Here is an 18,437-nt window from a genome sequence, read left to right as displayed (position 1 = left end):
TTTCAATTAATCATCCTCATGTCTCAGATGGGGAGAGGGCAAAGAGCCACTGAGGGCATGTCAGCACAGGCTCGCTACATGGCTTCCAGTTAACAGCAGGTGCTATTTTGTGAAAAGCCTGCAATGAGGGTTCCACCTCCTTGTTAGTGAAGAGGCAGCTGAACTGAGCACTTCTGGGTGTGAAAGTTCACAGAGTCATAACTGAGAACCTCTGCGCCCCTCTGCCCCTCACTCAGGCTGCTGCCCAAGGATCAGTGGATCTGTGTGAGAGCCTGCAGTTGGGCCCCAGTAGGATTTTTCTGGAGCACACATTTGTGTCTAGGCAAAGCCAAAAACTCAGAGGCAGAGGAAAACAGTTCAGGCTGGTTCATGAATGGACTGCACTCACTGCAATCTGGGCGCATGTGGAAGCAGGTGTGAAAACATCTGCCTCATGAGCCAGGTGAGGGACAGGAGTGATGGTGGACAAAGGAGATGCAGCCTGTTCAGAGCTGTTCACTAGCCGAGTGAGGCTTAAGCAAATAGGTAGGGACCTTTTAGCTCTTCTCATTTGATCTTGAAAGGAATTCCTTCACCAGGCTTCTGGCTGAGTAGAAGTGAGGTCAATTCTCCAAATTATGTAACCAATAGAAGGTCATGGTCCAAGACATCCTAGCTGTCAGAGTTGCCTGTGTCTTGGGATTGGTCCCATTAAAATTAGGATGTTTCTTCTTTCTAGGCTACCCTGTCTTTTCAGGGCCACATCTGCCACCGAACTGCGGGGTGACACCATGTGGGCATCCATGTCCCTTGTTATAGAGGGAACCATAGTGATGAATTGTGTTTGTCGGGAAAGGCCATGATTTTCTCCCAATACTAACAGACAATTAGTAGCTTTTCTCATTCTGCAACCACATGGATGCAAATACTTTACTTGAATTTCACTTCTTCAGAACACCTTAGGTCTAAGTTCTAGATGGCCAGTTCTGTCAGATTCTATCCAGATCATTTATAAAATACTCCCAAGTAAGTCATCAGACTTGGACCTTTCCTCAGCCTTCGTTATAATCAGACATCCAACTCTCTTTAGCTACTCAAGTTTGACCAAGATCTTGTCTCTCATTCCCTATACCTTTCCTTTTGCATTTTCATTAATTTCTAGACTTTTGGCTTCAAGTATGTTTGATAATAGGCCTGTGATTGTAATATTGTTCAAAATATTTTTTGCTTCTCTCTAGGGCAGAAATTATACTTCCTCCCCCTATTGATGTCATACTTGGTCATAAAACTTTTTTTGGCTAATGAGATCTTATCAGAGTGACACATGTTACTTCCGAGCAGAAGGTCACAAAGGCGCCTGTGTTGTCTTTCTTCCTTTTTCAGGGGAAAACTGAAAACCAGTATCACAATCACTGGGTAGATCCATCATGATTATTATTTTTAAGTGACACATCCAGTGTTTTATACAGTGGGATAAGCTCTCAAGACCTAATGTAGTCCTGGCTCCAATTTTTCTTCCCCTTTGTCCTAAAGGCTCCTAATCTCGATGCCCTCCTGAAATGGGAAGGGGAAAGAGGGAGGCAAGAAAGGGAGGTGTTAGTAAAGATATGGCTCCAGAGGACTGAGCCAGAAGTGAGAGCAGCTGATTACATCACAGTATGCAGGTTTCCCAAGTGCTATGTCTGGCAGCCCTCTTGTGCCAACACAGAAGTAAAATCTGGTTAAAGGGGGAGCAGAGAACTTTTACAATGCCCAAGATTTCCCCAAGGCAGATGTTTTTGCTTCTTGGCAGCCTATTCCTGGAGGGGAAAGCAAAGAGATGGACTTGCTGTCACTTGGAATGACTCTGTCCCTGTGGTGAAATTGGCCAGCCAGGACTGGTAATATATTGAGGTGGCTTCCTAGTTTGGTTAGCTTCCTGGTAGTTGAAAGCCTCTTTTCTCTAAGCACATTTCTCTTTTATTCTTGTGCTTTCTAGTGCCCCAGTATTTGGCTTTATCCAGCACAAAACAATTTGGGTACAGACCCCAAAGAAGACTCCCAATAGTGGTGTGTAAGGACTCCAGTTCCTGAAATTGATATGTTTCTCTTCCCATCACCTCTATTCCTACACTCTCATATGAGATGAATTGAAATGCCCTATTCATATAAAGACTGCATGCTGTTTCAAGCCAACACAACAGTGGATAAAATGCATTTAAGCTTTCCCTTTTAGTGCAAAAGACAGAGCTTTGCTAAGCCATGTTGCAATTAGCTTTGTGTGTTTCTTGTCACAACCACAGTCTGCCCACAGTGAAACCAAGATGAAATGCCATTCCTGCTGACTTTGTGACTCTGTGTGAGTATGTGTGTTTAGGCACTTATTTAAAACATAACCACAGGCCAACGTGCCTTTATCGTAGCACATGGAGATCATTACTGCACTTGCATTTGGGTTGGAAGGAAATACAGCAGTTAACCACCTGAAATCTCAATAGTAAAAGAACACCATAAAGTTCTACAACTGTGGGACAAAAGATTGCAAAATATGGGTTCCGTTAAAAAAATTAGAAAGTAAGTTATGCCACAAACCTGAGCAGTTTTGTCACAGTGATTAGTAGAGCTTATTGCATGTGACCAAAAGATCCCATTTGTACAAAGAAATGGAGTAAAGAATTAGAAAAATATCAGTTTTATCTTTGATCCTGGCCCCATTGTATTCAGACAATGCAAACAGAATTTCTCACAAGCTTTCAGTTTGTAAAAACAATGCGCTTGTATTACTAATATTTCAGATTTGTGTTGCTAGTCTTTTGCCAGCAACAAAGATGACCACCACTGAGAGTTCTGTCCAACAGTTTTCCTCTTGATTAGGTGCCCCACCAGACTCATTTTCATGGAGAAAATCCCATTCGGGTCCTGGAAAAATTAAAGCACCTTACACTTTCGTTCTAAATTTAGTTCCTCTGGGAAGCAGGTTGAGATCCAGAAGTTCTGAATAAAGCCAAATGCTTTGGGAGACAGGTTGGGTTGGCTTAAATTAAAGCTTGCTCTCTTGAGGGCCATAGACACCACAAACAAAGCTTTCTCTACTGTTCTGCTACTGTATTCAATGCACTGAGTAACTCTGAATGTTCCTAGGTTTTCCTAAATGGCCTAGAAATAAAGCTAACAGAAGAGGGCAATATATTTCACTTAAGTAACTTTAACAGTATACCCAAAGTTATTTCTTTTCAAATAGCTCATGAAAGGCCTTGGTCAGAATTTTTGTGGCAATAGAAATACTTGAACATTAATCCATCAGCTGTCCTTTAGGTCTCCAGACTGTGAGTACATTAAGAATGAAACACCACCCTGGATATAACCACCTATAACTTTTATAGGTCTGTATTTCTTCCCCCAAAATAAAAAGAACAAAGTCACCACTCTCACAACAACTAGAAGAAAACTCAGTAGAAACTCAGCACGTTTTCAGTGAGAAATACTTGATGTCATATATTTTGTTAAATAAAGACTGAGTTGGTTGTACACTAAGCCAATTTAAGAATGTGATCTGTAACTCACAGTCTTAATTACATGGAGAAAAAGTGAATGGGTTCATTAATGTTGTGAAAAGGAACAGTGACCTACCTGCCAAGTGGCAAGGTGGAAATAATTAATCTGGTCAATTAAAAAGAAACAGATAATTTAAAATGCACAGCCTTCCAGGTGGTGCACTGATTTCTGCTATCTGGAGTTGCAAATTCTTGCTGTCAATTTTGGTTTTCTCAATACACTTTCCTTGTTCTTTTCTTTTTCTTTTTTCCATGGCTCAAATCTAATAGAAAAATCATTCTACACTATAAATCATGACCTGCTTTTTTATATCTTATGTTCTAAAATATTTATTTATTCTAGCATGTACTCTAGAAAGGCTCCTGGGGATTAACAAGTCCCTAGTACCATCTCCAGGACTCCATTTTCTCTTTGTTGAGGATCTGTTATGTCTTACTTTCCCTTCAAAATCGTTTGCCCTTTTTCTGAGGTTTTAATAATATCTTAAAAGTGCTAGAGCCTGAGCCACACTGTCTGGGTTATCTAATCCCATTTATGATCCTATAACCTTGAAGCTTGCCACGGCCTGGCTGTCAGCACCAGGTTCTAAATACATAGGGTAGTGCATTTGCTCCCTGGAACCGGAAATTAGTCAAACAGTTACTTTTTCTACAAACGTTCATAATTCCTCTTGACATTTACAAGCAAGTAGTAGTTCTTAGACGTAGAGTCGTCTCAAAACACCTCAGCTGGCAGCGAGTGGCTACCTGCAACAAGGCGCCAGGGCAGGTATTTGTGCAGAGCGGCGGGCACTGTGCTCCCCGGCGCCCCCCAGACACCCAGCGCACCCCCCTGCCTAGCGTCCCTGGACAGACGCGGGGGTGGGGGTGGGGTGGGGGGTGGAAAGACCCTGTTCGTAACTTAATCCCTTTCAGCTGGTCCAGACCCAGTCCCAGGCCAAATATTAATATCATGTTCATTTTAACCACGGCAAAGCTTTATAAAAGCATCAAACAGCTCAAGGGAAGGCTGTTTTTACGGTGAGAGTCCGCCTGTAAATTTCTGGTTGCTAAGGAGGAAAAAAAAAAAAGAATCTCATCCAAAAAACCCCAAATGCAGCCGTGGTGAAGTACGACTTGAAAGTCTCTATTTTCTTTCCTAGGTGTTAGACTTGGCAAGTTGGAAATAGCGAGGGAGGCGAAGAGACGCTTTTCCTTGATGTGCTCAAACAAAGCAGTACATATTGTCAGCTCCGCAGGAGGCGCGCGGCGGCCATATGTGCGTCGCCCAGCGAAATGGAATAAACAGCTGCTGCCAGGAATCCAATTGCTGGCAAGGAAGCAAACCCAAGGCCTCCTGTTTCCAAAATAAAAATCACCAGAGGGATTCCCCTTCCTGCAGTTCCAGCCAGTAGTTTTATAAAAGCATAAAACATCGCTGTATTGTGGTTTATAATAATCCCTTACATTTGTAGAGCATTTTACAGTTTACAAAGCGCTTTACATACATTATCTCATTTGAGCCTCATAATAGCCCTGGAGAGTACAAAGCACAGATATTGTGAGTCACTTCTCACAGATGGAAAAGGGAAGGTTCAGAGTGTGATGATGTGGTGAGCTAGATGCCACAGCCCAGTTCTCCTGCCACCTGGGGAGGGGGGGCATGAGTGGGTGGCTGGGGCTGGCCAGGCAGAGACCTCCTGGGGTTCTGCCAGAGGGTGGGGGATGTCTCAGGCACCTATCGAAGGGACCTTTATTTTGCGCAGTTGAAGTGAAGCTACAACTTCACTTTGTTTTATTTCTTTTGCGCAAGCATCGTTTCAACTGCCAAAGGACTTCCTTCTCTCGCACTTTTGGAAGCAGCAAGGGAGTCAAGTAGGTTGCAAAGGGGCAAAGGGGAGAAGAGAAAAGCTACCCTGCACACTGAATGCAAATTTGGTTTGCCCTTGATGGCGGTCAAAGCCTCCACTTCATTTTAAGCATATACTGCAGAGATGAGCCAAGGTCATTCTGAACTTCAAAACTGCAGGGAGGAAAAAAGCGTGGATATTGTTCCCTTGTTCTCAGACACTGCCACCTCTGTACAACCCTTTGCAGAAAAACAGGCTTTTCTCTGGAACTGCCTGGCTTGTGCTCATTGTGAAAGCAGATTTGCAGAAAGGATCTATAGAACTTTTTATATAGGAATCCCTCTAACCTTAGGAAATGGTGGAGTACTGGTATAGAATAGTCCTGTCCTACAGGATAGAGGATATGGTGGGTACATGCTGTAGGGGCTGTCATGGGCCACTTTCCTTCTGAAATAGAGAATTGCTTTCCAGTAGAGACGTGGAGACTTCTTTAAAACAGACCTGGTTTTCTGTTCAGGTTTCAGTGGGCCTTGGGATTTTGTGCCCTTTGGTTCTAGCTGCAGAATTTGGCATTAAAACCTAACTGTTGAAACCAAAATGGCAGGCTTATCAGCTTGCCAACTGTGAGTTTGAGCAAGTTTACTTAAACTTTCTGTGGTGCCAGAGATGTGCCTTACCCGAAAACATGGGGCTATTAACAAAATTTGCTTCACGGGGTTATTGTAAGAATTAGATGATTATTATTCATAAAGCACTTAGAGCAGTGCCTGGTATGAGGTGAGTGTTCCATCAGGCTCTGTTAAATCCAGTAAGGCTGTACTTCGGGCAGCAGCAGACCAGTGCCAGCTAACCTCTTCCTGCTCTCTGAAGATGTCCTGGTTATGAAAAATAGGGATAGGTGACATCCTTCCTTCCTTCCTATGTCGGCTTTGACCCAGATGCACCTTCCCAGGGTCCCCCAGGGAGATGCACAAAACAAAAGGCACTTTGCCTCATCGATCTTTCGTCTGCAAAGCAGTCAGAGTTTGCAGAAACACAACACATTTTGGTTGACAGTATTTATGTTGTTGGTGTCAAAGCAAACATTCATAGGCCAAAGTTAAACATACAAGGAAGACTTTATTCAAGGCTGTTGCGCTAGGGAAGAGAGGCCAGAACTCAACTCCACTGCAACAAAGGGTGGTAGACTTTTCAAGCTTTGGGATTGAGAGAATGATCCTAGGCCATCTGTTTGCTAACTGGTTTGACCTAAGAGAAAGTAAAATTTCATATCTTTACAAGTTGTAGTTTTATAACTTAGAGCAGAGTGCCCACAGAAGTTAGGCATTTACTCTCCCACAGGAACTGGGAGATGGAGGCACTTTCTCCCTTGATACTTACATTTCCAAAAGCTAGTCAAGCTGAGGGAAATGTTAAGGCAATCTTTCTCATCAGTGTTTTAGAAACTGGATGGTGATTTGAAGCAGAATTCCATCCCCCCCTCCCCCGAATTCCTTTTGAAGGTGAACAGAAATGGTGCAGTTTCCCTATTAGGCCTTGACAGTGGGCCAGTTTCTTTTGGTTTCTCGAGTGTCCAATCTCAACACGTCTCTCTTTCAGAAGGCACTGATGGAAGAAGGAGAGAACCTCAGTTTACCTGCTATCTTGAGCCCTCTCAGCTCTGGTCTACTTGATAATGTTATGTCCCTTCCCTGGACCAGAGATTGACACTCTGTCCTTGAGTCCACCCAAGGCTCCATGGTTTTGAAAAGAATCACATAGTGAAGGGAAGCAGAATATGCCACTCCAAAATGTGCCCCCTTGGCATGTGGATTATTTTGAGCTGAAAGTGATGAAGACCCAACAGACTCAGGAAGAACTTTTGCCTCTCCCTTAACTGCCTAAAAGAATTAAGATGGGGGCCTGGCCCAGAAAGAGCTATTACTGGAGATGACTTTTTATCTGACCTATCTGTATGGCATGGCAAACATCTAATTACATCTGCTCTTTTTATCTTCCTGAGAACTGCCCTCTCAAGCCCCAGGCCCCTATCCTATATTCCTTAGTTCAGGATGGCATATAAGCCTCAAATAGCTGACCTGTCTTTGAGTCTCATATTTTTAGGGCTCTCCCATACATAGTTAAATTTTTTCCCCTTTTAATCTGTCTTACATCAATTTAATTGTTAGACCAGCCAAAGAACCTAGAAGAGATGAAGGAAAAACTTTTCCACACCTTCAACAGCAGAGGAAAAGGCAGGACTTCAGCTAACTGAGGCTTTGCCCTGAATCTCAAAGGGGATACACTGTAAAGATGTAGACCTTCTCACAGGAAAAAAAACCCATGATAGATTCCCACTCCCAACCTGGGTTATAAACAGCTCATTAGCCCTCAGGTATACACCCATTTCCTTTGTGAAAACTCCACTTCCATCTATTCCCTGCCATTTGGTCTGCAAAAACCATTTGGGTTGTCACAAAATGGTTAATGATGCCCCTGTTGTTTAAACCTCACAAAACAGCCACAGAGGAGGGCTCCTTGTTGCATGGAGAATGGTAGTAGGCCTGAAGTCTACTGGTCAGATTCAGTTTTCATTATTTCTACCATGGTGACCTATAAGAATGCTAATTCCTTCACCCCTTATGTTGTGTTTGCCAGTCTCACCCAGTGTCCACATTACTTTTCAGGGATGATATGATGTAAATTGATATTGAGAAATCTTTCCCAAATTCACAAGATGTGTTTCCTCCTCTACCACCTTCTTCCTCTTTCCCCTTCCCCTGGAGGCAATAACCTCCATTTTTGTGCACAACAGTGTTTTGTTTCTTTTCTTTTCTTCTCTGCCCTCAGTTTTGGGAGGGGAAGATTGCTGGGATATCAAGGGAGCTCTATTATCCTAGGGCCACCCTGGTCCTCCTCAGGCCTTTTGTGTGTGGATGGGGTGGGAGGGTTGCCAGTTCTTGCTGTAACATGTGGATTTTTGGAATCCAGAGTTATCCTTAAATCATTGTATTTTAGCCACTTGAAGGAACCACTTTCAGCCTTAAAGCAAACTCTGACCTGCAGAAGACCAAGTGTTAAGAGTCAACAGAAGCTTGAGCAAGATTCGGTAGCACACTGGGCTTCTTTCTTGTTTGCCACATGCAGGCCATATTAAGGACAACATGTAATGCTCAGTGGAGCAGGAGTTTACACTAACCTTTTAAGACTCCAGGTAGAGTTTCAGAAAGGACTCAACTGCTTTTCATGTTGGTTCTAGGAGAGTAGTGTATTTGTAGAGCACCCACATATAAACAGTATGGATTCTGGACACTTGGGGAAGAGACAAAAGGCTCTGAAAAAAGACACAGGCTCTGACTTGGAGGTTTTGAGGCAAGAGGATGAATCCTCATGAAAAAGGTCCACAGGCTGTGTATGAAACATATAGGAAGACACAGGCCATGATTAGGCATGTCAAAAATGTTGATCATGGAGGGAGCAATGTGAATAAAGTATGCAGTAATATGAGCAGCCTCATAAAAATACCCAGCCAAAAATGGTGACATCAGTTTTGAAGCCCTTTTGCACTTTTGAACAAAGTGCAAGAGGAAAATGCAGGGTCCTCTTCATAAGTTATTATGAATTTTAAAACAGCGACAGCAGAGGATTAAACCAAGCATGGGGATCCTTCTGTGTGCAGAGCCTTGTGTCATCACACAGCCACCCATGAAGTTGGCCCTGTCTCTAGTAGAATTAACCCAAATGTGATTGAATTAATTGGGTGAATCATCACAACTTTTCTGCATTCATTTTACATAGCAAACAGAGAAAGAACTTGGCCTTCTCCACAGAGCAGTGATGCCAGCAGGGGAAAAGTGTGGGGTGGGCCTCCCTAGTGTCCAATCTGAACAAAGGTATTGTCAGTCTGTGGTGAAGACTGTTTCCCTATTCCTCTTCCTTTCTTTTTTTTGGGGGGGGGTCCCTATTTTAGGCTGTTTGCCAGTATCTGTGCCTGGTCTGGAGCTGCCTTGGTTCTGTGAAAAGGTTCCCCTTACACCTGATTTCTTTCCCACCTCCCTTCTTCCTAGCAAACACATAGCTCTTTAAAAGATTCTGATTTTTTTTTTTTTGCAAGTTCTGTGGGCTTTTATTAGATATACACTGTAATTCCAAACTGTGATTACATGATGTCTGGCTTTCCCTGAACTCGAATTTAATATCCTGAAAAATGGGAAGCTTTATTGCAAGGCTGAAGTATACCAGGAGTGGGGGACCTGGGGGTGAGTGCTTGAGGGTCTGCTGATTGCTTTCATTCCACCTCCTAAAATCTCTAGCTGGCTCTGCTTGATACTTGTTAACCTCAACTTTGCCTTTTAGATGGACTTTTTCATCCTTTTGAATTAGGTTTATTATACAATGGTCATAAACATTTTTTTCTTAAAAGACGGATCATAGCTCTACAGCCTTGATACTCCAACTTGTTTTCACTTTTCTACATTCTCTTATTGTCTAGATTATATTTTTGATGGTTGCATTCACAATGGAGTTTTAACTTTTTGTTCTGTAGTTGATTTTAATTCCTTTTATACTCATAAAGGTAAACATATTTACAAACTTAATGAAGATGAATGAACAGTAAAGCAAACAAGAAGCCTTAGAATTGCCTGCAAATGGAAACCAAAGCAATAATCATTTAGAAACAGAGCCTAGTAAAATAGAACCGAAGTGATCTTGGCTGTTACCTGGTTCTGTGCCTTTATTTGACAGAAAAGGAAACTGAGACCCAACAGTTAAATGACCTGCCACGCAGCTCCTAGGGGCAGTCAGGACTAAACAGGCTGAAAATGACTGTTTTTGTTTTGTTTTGTTTTTATATATGCTGCATAGTTTCTGTTTCCACACTAATATCTTTCTATGGGACATAAGTTCTTTGAGTGTCTGTCCTTCATTTTGTGATATGAGGGAGTTGGAAGAGATGCTCTTAAAAATTCCTCCAACTCAAGACTTGGAATTCAACTCAAAATGAATACAACTAGTTCCCTGCCTAGTCAGCCCAGAACTACTTACTATGTAGACACATCATGAAAAATGTAACAATGAGAACATTCACTATTTTACCTAGTGTTGTGTTGTACAGTGGCTCACCGGATCCTTACGGAAAACTTAAGACTGGATCTGAGACTGTAGTGTGCCAGCACGTCTGCTGCCAGACTGCTCCATAAGATAGCAATTACTAACTCAGAGAAAAGTCACAGGGTCTTACGCAAATGGAGGGGCGATCCTGTTCTAAGTGGAGTAACCACTTTTTCAACCTTTCAGAGCACTTTTCAAGCAGAGTGAGGCCCCCTCTACTGGTGGGATTCATTATCCACCAAAAAGTCGAAACCTGTTAGGTTTGTGGGAAATGGGGGGAAAAATCTTAGGATGGGAACAGATTAGAATTATAAGGAAATGTGAACACCTAGTCAAAAGTCTCAGCTTTTCAATCAAGGAAACAGGCATCTAGAATGTTTAAACTTTTTTGGTCATAAGTTTGTTAGGCAACATTCTACACAGTAGGTGGCAGAAATCTCCGTATTAAAGTGTGAAGTTAGCTTTTCTGAAAATAGAAGCCCTTGACAGATACTTACTGAATCTAAGTAAAAAATTCTCACTTTTGCTCGGTGATGTGTAGGGTTCTTCAACACTCTCACGTGGAGTTCTGTGCTCCATTTGTCTAAACTAAGCTCTTAAACTCTTGTCATTCAAGTACTACTGACATGCTTTTTGCCACAGCTAAGTACTTACAGTGTCTTATTATTTAGCATTTTTTGGGATCCCTGGGTGGCGCAGCGGTTTGGCGCCTGCCTTTGGCCCAGGTCGCGATCCTGGAGACCCGGGATCGAGTCCCACGTCAGGCTCCCGGTGCATGGAGCCTGCTTCTCCCTCTGCCTATGTCTCTGCCTCTCTCTCTCTCTGTGACTATCATACAAAAAAAAAAAAAAAAAAAAAATTAGCATTTTTCTTTCAATCAAGTCATTTTTTAAATTTTAGCCTCATCTCATGCAATAGCATTGATGACATTTCAGGTTTGATGTGTCGTGTGTATGTGTGTCTACAAATACAATAAAATAAATATATGGCTCTTAAAAAATGTTCTTCTGTATGCCAACTAAATTCATTTCTTTTGATTATCTCATGCATCTGCCATGCTTTAGGAAATATTGAGGTAAATATACTTCATGTTAAGTCATGTAAATATCATGGGCTCAATTTCATCTTTCCATCGAAGGCAAGTTTTTTTATTGTCTTTCTTCGCCTGGTCTCTCCCTCACACCATACCCTCTATCATGAATCTTCCTCCATTCCCCTTTCCATTCTCTCAAAGTCCTTTGGCTCAATATTCATATTTCCTTTTCCCCAGTGAGGTGAGGAAAACGTTGCCTCTCTATCGCCCACTGGGGACCGTGCCTCATTTGATACTGAGCTCCAAGAAAACCATACTGAAACAGGTAATTGACGGAATAAAAAGACCTTTGTATTCTTGTCTTTTTCTAGGAATGGGGACTTTAGGAATATTGAAAAGTGATGTTATTTCTATTTTATCCTTAGAGTCAGCCTTCTCTGAGGAAATGGCACATAAACAGAGAAAGTCCAATTTATAAAAATGCATTTAATAAATTATTCCTTGAGGAATATAATGGGGAGTCTGTTTTTGTCTGGGCATTGTGAAAGCTGGAAGACCTGTAGGGGAGGATGGGGATGAGAAAAAGGCTGATCTTCATGAAATCTTTTCCCTTATTAAACATTCCTGTGTTATTAATTCAAGCTTTGTTTCTTCAGTAATAAAAGCGACCATTATACATTTGTTGCTGGATGAAAACACTCAATCCCCAGCTAGTTATAGCTTGGTACCATGGTGAAGCCCCAGTTACTTATAGGGGATTATTTATATTGAAGCCAATCCATATAAGATCTCAGTTTTGAAACCTCTTGTCGTTATAATCTATTTTCTTTGCTTTAATTTAGCGTATCATTTCTGTTGACCCTTAATGAAAAGTAAATAAAAAGCCTTCTGACGCAAAATTTGTATTTTGCAGCAACTTTAGACCTGATGAGCTCAGAAAGAGTTGCTTCAAATGCCAGCTGTTTTATAAGATGTTCACTACATAAAGTTATATAGAAAACTCTTATTCCAAAGGAAAGAATTTCAGTGACTGAATTCTTATTTTGGTAACATTTGCAAAGTAGTTTCAGGATCATATGGAAAATTTATAAAAATAACCTATGAGAACCCACATAAATGAAAACTAAAGTTACAGCAATGTAATTATATATTCCATCTTCTTCTGGGAAAATTTAAGCATAATTCAGTCGTCAATCATAACAACAATTGGTCTTAAAAACATTAATTCAAAACTCCAGAACCCACAGGGAGGAATGGGTGCTCTGCATTTACCATGGCTCCCCAGAAAGGTCCCTTCTGATGGCAAACAGATGGAAACCCCATAGAGAGGCAGATTTCCGCTGTAGCTATCACAGGGCTACACCATGCCTTTGAAATGACATCAGCCAGGAAACCAGTGACTAGAGTTTCAGGTTTCATAGAAGGATTTTGCTTTGCTTTTTGTAGGTCCAAAGATGGCAGGAGGAGGCAATAAATTCTGTCTGAGAACCTCTCCTGGTAGATGTTTAAAGAGATTATATGAGTAAATCAACTGTCCCAATGCCCCCTTGTGATATGGACCATCCGGTTTGAATTTGAATTTTCTTCGTCTTTCTTCTAGGGAACTGATGTAAGCCAACAACTCAGAATAAGTTGGGCCTGATAGATGGAATGCCGTGCTGTGGGGATTATCAAAAACTAAAGTATTTATTTTTTATGAAGCTTTTCCTATAACCAGGTTTATGACTGGAAAGGGCTAAGGCTGAAATAGAGCAGTACATGGATTAGCATTTCTCACTGGAAAAAAGATTAGGTTGCCTCACTTTAACACTTAGGTTTACTATACATGAATAAATGCTGCCATTGTTTTCATTTTTATTCTATTATTTATTGAGCTTTTACTGAAATAACCTTATATGAATGTGGAGGCAGTTCTAAAATTGAGAAATATATTTTCTGTATGAGTTACAGTATGCATTGGTGTTCGGCTTGTGGTTCTGCCAAGAAACAGTGAGCAAGCCTTGGACTTAGGGCAACTTACTTGGGTAGAACAATTTAATTCTGCATTTACTTCTACATAAGTGAATGCTCTCCCAAGAATAGCATTACCAATCTCATGAGTAGCTGCTACAATTTTCAGAAGACTGTGTGAGCAAAGGCAAATTTTCAGGCAATATCTTTACAAAGGTCAATTAAATGTTTCCTATTCACTGGAATCTAAAGAGTGATGCTGGGTCTCAAGGAAGACTGGATGACTAAAGTGTTGGCAATGTGCATAAACATTCATCATGTGGACAACACTCAAAATTGTGTGACCTAAATATGATGAGTGTGGTCTGGGTGCTTTTAGGCACAAGTGACAAAAAAGTCTGGCTCAAGCAAGTTTAAACAAGATAATTTATTTTTTCCTTTCTATAGGAGACCCAGAGGTAGGTTAGGTTGTAAGGAAAATAATATAGTGGCTCAAAGATAATAATCAGACTCTAGTTCTTTTTTTACGTTGGTATCTTCAAAGACCCCTTCAAAATTAGGTTAGTTTCTGGCATAGTCATAGGATGGTGGCAGTAGATTCAGATCAACCATGCCCAGAGGAAGACAGTCCTTATTTTTTTATTTTAATTTTTAATTTTTTTTTAAAGAAAGCTTTCTCAGAAGCCCTTCAAAAGACTTCTGACACCTTGGTAAAGATTGGGCCATATGCTTATCCTGAAATTAATTATGGAAAAGGGGATTACAACAATAGACTTAGACCAGTGATTTTCAACCTTGGCTGCATTTCGAAAGTTGAGAAAAATACTGATACCTGGGTCCAACTCTAGAGATCCTGGGATGTAGCCTGGGGTGTGGAGAGTTCTGAAAGCTCCCCAGGTGATTCTAATGTGCAGCAAAGTATTTGAGAGTCATAAATTTAGACCAAATATCTGGGAGGTGGGAACAGAGTAGAGGTAGGAAATGGATATTGGATTATAAATTACCATAGCCACTAAATATTACTGTATTTTCAGTATAAATTTTAAAAGATGTATGAGCATGTATAAATGTACACATGGGATTGGAGACCAGTTTGGAGGGATCCATATTTATAGGGAAACCAGATGAATGTGGTCCATATTAGGAAGACAAATTTGGATGCATCCAAAGCCAATCAAAACCATTTATGAGCATGGTTATGATAATGCATATATAGAGTGACTTTTCAAGTGTAATAAACTAACAGGTGATGACCATAAGTAATAACGAATCTTTGAAAAAAAAAGGGATGCGTGGGTCGCTCAGCGGTTAAGCGCCTGCCTTCAGCTCAGGGCGTGATCTTGGATTCTAGTATTAGTCCCACATCAGGCTCCCTATGAGGAGCCTGCTTCTCTCTGTGCCTGTGTCTCTGCCTCTCTCTCTCTGTCTTGTGTCTCTCATGAATAAATAAATCTTTTTTTTTTTTTTTAAAGACTCTTAAATTCTGGAAACCTTCTTTAAAAAAGTTTCACTATCAAATAGCTCCTAGATAACTTCAGTATTTTTCTAATTCCTTCTGTGAAAGCCAAAGATTTCTTAGGAATGCTTGAGTGCATGATATTAAATAAAAAAAAAGATTTTGGGGTGCCTGAGTGGTGCAGTTGGTTGAGTCCCAACTCTTAGTTTCAGCTCATGTTCTGATCTCAGTCATGAGATCGAGCCGACATTGGGCTCCATGCTGAGTGCGGTGTTTGCTGACGCTTCTTTCTCCATCTCTTTCTGCCCTCCCTACCTCATGTGCTTTGTCAAATAAATAAATAAATATTTTTTAAAAATAAAAGTGGAAATAAAATAAGATTTCACTACAACATGGATGGATCTAGAGGGTATAATGCTAAGTGAAATGAGTCAGTCAGAGAAAGACAAATACCATATAATTTTATTCTTATGTGGAATTTAAGAAATAAAACAAATGAACAAAGCAAAAAAAAGAGACAAAAAGACTCTTAAATATAGAGAACAGACTGATGGTTGCCAGAGGAAATGTGGGGAATAAATGAAATAGGTGAAGAGAATTAAGAATACACTTAATTTTTAAAAAAGATTTTATTTATTTATTCATGAGAGCGAGAAAGAGGCAGAGACTGACCCCTCCCTTCCACTGCCGTCCCCATAAGTTGAAACCACATCTTTAGGGGTTAGGGTCTAGGCATCTCTATTTTTGAAAAGTTTACTGGCTGATTCTGATATACAGTGAGAACTGAGAGGTATTAGTACAAAGGGAGAAAAGGAGGTAGATAACAGGGACATAATCTGTTCTCTCGTTCTTAGCTTGCTTTTAATTTTCCTCTCTCAAATCTGAGCTAATCTGAGTAAGCAATCTTGTGGGAGAGTGTAAGCAAGCCCTTAAAAGTCTTGGCTCAAATAGATTTTGCAAGTAAAGGTAAAGCTTTATGGAGCCTCAGAAGTCTCTGGTAACACTCTGTAAATACCTGAGGAAGCAGCTGGCCCTCTACTGTGATTTCTGAATAAGTACCTCATACATGGCCCTTTGCACTTGAGGTGCAGAGAAGCCTTCTGACAGCTGTTTTTACTGTGTTTGGTGGCTAGAGACCATGATGGAGAGAAGAAAATCGCTAACTTGAAGAAGGATCATAAAAAGTGATTTTTAAAAAAGAGCCGATGAAACAGGTGGGTCAGTAATCTTTGTGCCCGGCCCAGATTGTACCACAGCTAAATCTGTGCCTGCTGCAAACAACATATGGCACCCACTCAAGACCCCTCCAGCACACTTTTGAAAACCAGAATATAATTTAGGCTGGTGCAGGAATATGTTCACTGAGTGTACTTTGGGAAAAGCTTATTACACCACCAATTAAATAATCAGCAGCAACAGAAGTAGTAAAAGTCATAGCTCTGGAAAAAGAAATACTTAGCATTGATAGTATTAGAATAATATGGGGGGAAAAAAAAGCCTAAGAGGTGGACTGTGGTTAAGTAGAAAGAGCACTGGAATGGAGCCTGTAGCCCTGGATTCAGATCTTGGCTTTGGCTCTGTGATTAGGGCAAGTCATATTATTCTTTTTTTTTTTTTTTAAGATTTTATTTATTTATTCATGAGAGACACACACAGAGAGAAGAGAGAGGCAGAGACACAGGCAGAGGGAGAAGCAGGCTCCATGCAGGGAGCCTGATGTGGGACTTGATCCCGGGTCTGCAGGATCATGCCCTGGACTGAAGGCGGAGCTTAAACCGCTGAGCCACCGGGGCTGCCCAAGTCATATTATTCTCTGAGAGACTCAGTTTTATGATTTAAGAGATGAACTAGTCCAAGCCCTGGGCTCACTGTTGCAGATGCATTCCAAATTTTTATCATAATACCCAATTTGTAATTTAAAAAATCTAAGTCATATCTACAAATGTCACAGAAGAATGCATTTATGATTTTCCATTTTAGATTCCATATGGTTATTTCTAGAATAATTTTACAATTTTGCCAATCTTACATCCTATCAGTTTTACATCCCTTGTCAGAAAGATAGTCTCCTTAGTTTCTGAAAAGGGCTAATAACTAATTGCAGCATCTTGGTCAAGTCATGCAGAACTCGCCTTTGTTCTTTGGCACACTGTCAAAAAGTTTATTTATTTTTAAATATTTAGTTATTTTTTCAGAGAGACATACAGAGAGGAGAGACATAGGCAGAGTGAGAAGGAGGGCTCATGCAGGGAACCCCATGTGGGACTCGATCCTGGGACTCCAGGATCACACCCTGGGCCGAAGGCAGGTGCTAAACTGCTGAGCCACCCAGGCGTCCCTCAAAACATTTAAATGTAATGAATCAGTGCAAGAACAAGAGACTGATACAGAAAAATGCTGTATTATCTACAGGAAAAGTTTTATCTTTCTAGTAGATAACACGAAACAGAAGCACTCCTTAACATATGTGGGTATGTGGTATCGCTTTTGTAATGGGATCTTTTGTAGAAAAGCATTTGTTAGGATTCAATTCCTGAAGCTTTCTTTTGCTTTATAATATTTAGAGTGTGATCATCTCTTACTCTAAATATAGTATTTCCTGACTTAATGATGGACCAAAAGTGTTTTATTTCCCATAGTGTATATTCTTCTTTCCATAAGCTCTGGGGCATGCCTTTGTCAAATTTGGAGTAACTCAGGTTGAGTCTTCACAGAATAGCCTCTGACCTTAGGTGGCAGAGACAGAAAAACTAAACAGCCACTAGTTTCCTGGGGAGTCTTTTTCTTTCTTTCTTTCTTTTTTTTTTTTTTAAAGGTTTTATTTATTAGAGACACACAGAGAAATTGAGAGAGAGAGGCAGAGACAAAGGCAGAGGGAGAAGCAGGCTCCATGCAGGGAGCCTGAAGGTGGAACTGGATCCTGGGTCTCTAGGATCATGCCCTGGGCTGAAGGGGGCGCTAAACCGCTGAGCCACTGGGGCTGCCCCTCCTGGTGAGTCCTTATTAAGAAGTTCTTCAAGACTCTGTGGATACACTTTTTACAGCAGCTGCCACAGTGCTGGTAAAACCTCTAGTAAATGTGTCTTTAATTTAAGGATTTGTCTCTGTGCTAAACTAACTGGAAACATAATAATAGCAATAAATGCTTTCCCATGCACGTTATGAAGGTCTTATTTACACAGTACAATTTTAGCCACTTCTTACTTTGAATGGGGGGATCTAGTCATTGATAATGTGTTTAATTTCACAAATGTGCAAATTTCACTTTCAAGCAAGGACTTGGACTCAGTTTACATGTCCACCTAATAATATTTACAATCAAGTTATGGGCAGGTCCTGTTTAAACTAACAAATGCCTATCTTTCATTCTAGAAATACACAGAACTCTCTATTTTCTGAGCATTTTTCCCTATGAGGGCAATTCCTTTTTTAATATAGACACATTATGATGTTGTAGACAGCATTTCAATATGCGATAGGCCCAAATCCAGGGGAGCTGATTTTATTAAACCACCAAAAGAACGCTGATTTCTTGTGGATTCAAATGTAAAGCAATCACTTTATAA

This window comes from Canis lupus, chromosome 34 (genome assembly GCF_048164855.1).
Source record: "Canis lupus baileyi chromosome 34, mCanLup2.hap1, whole genome shotgun sequence".
In the NCBI taxonomy this organism is placed as follows: Eukaryota; Metazoa; Chordata; class Mammalia; order Carnivora; family Canidae; genus Canis; species Canis lupus.
This window is presented reverse-complemented; position numbering follows the sequence as displayed.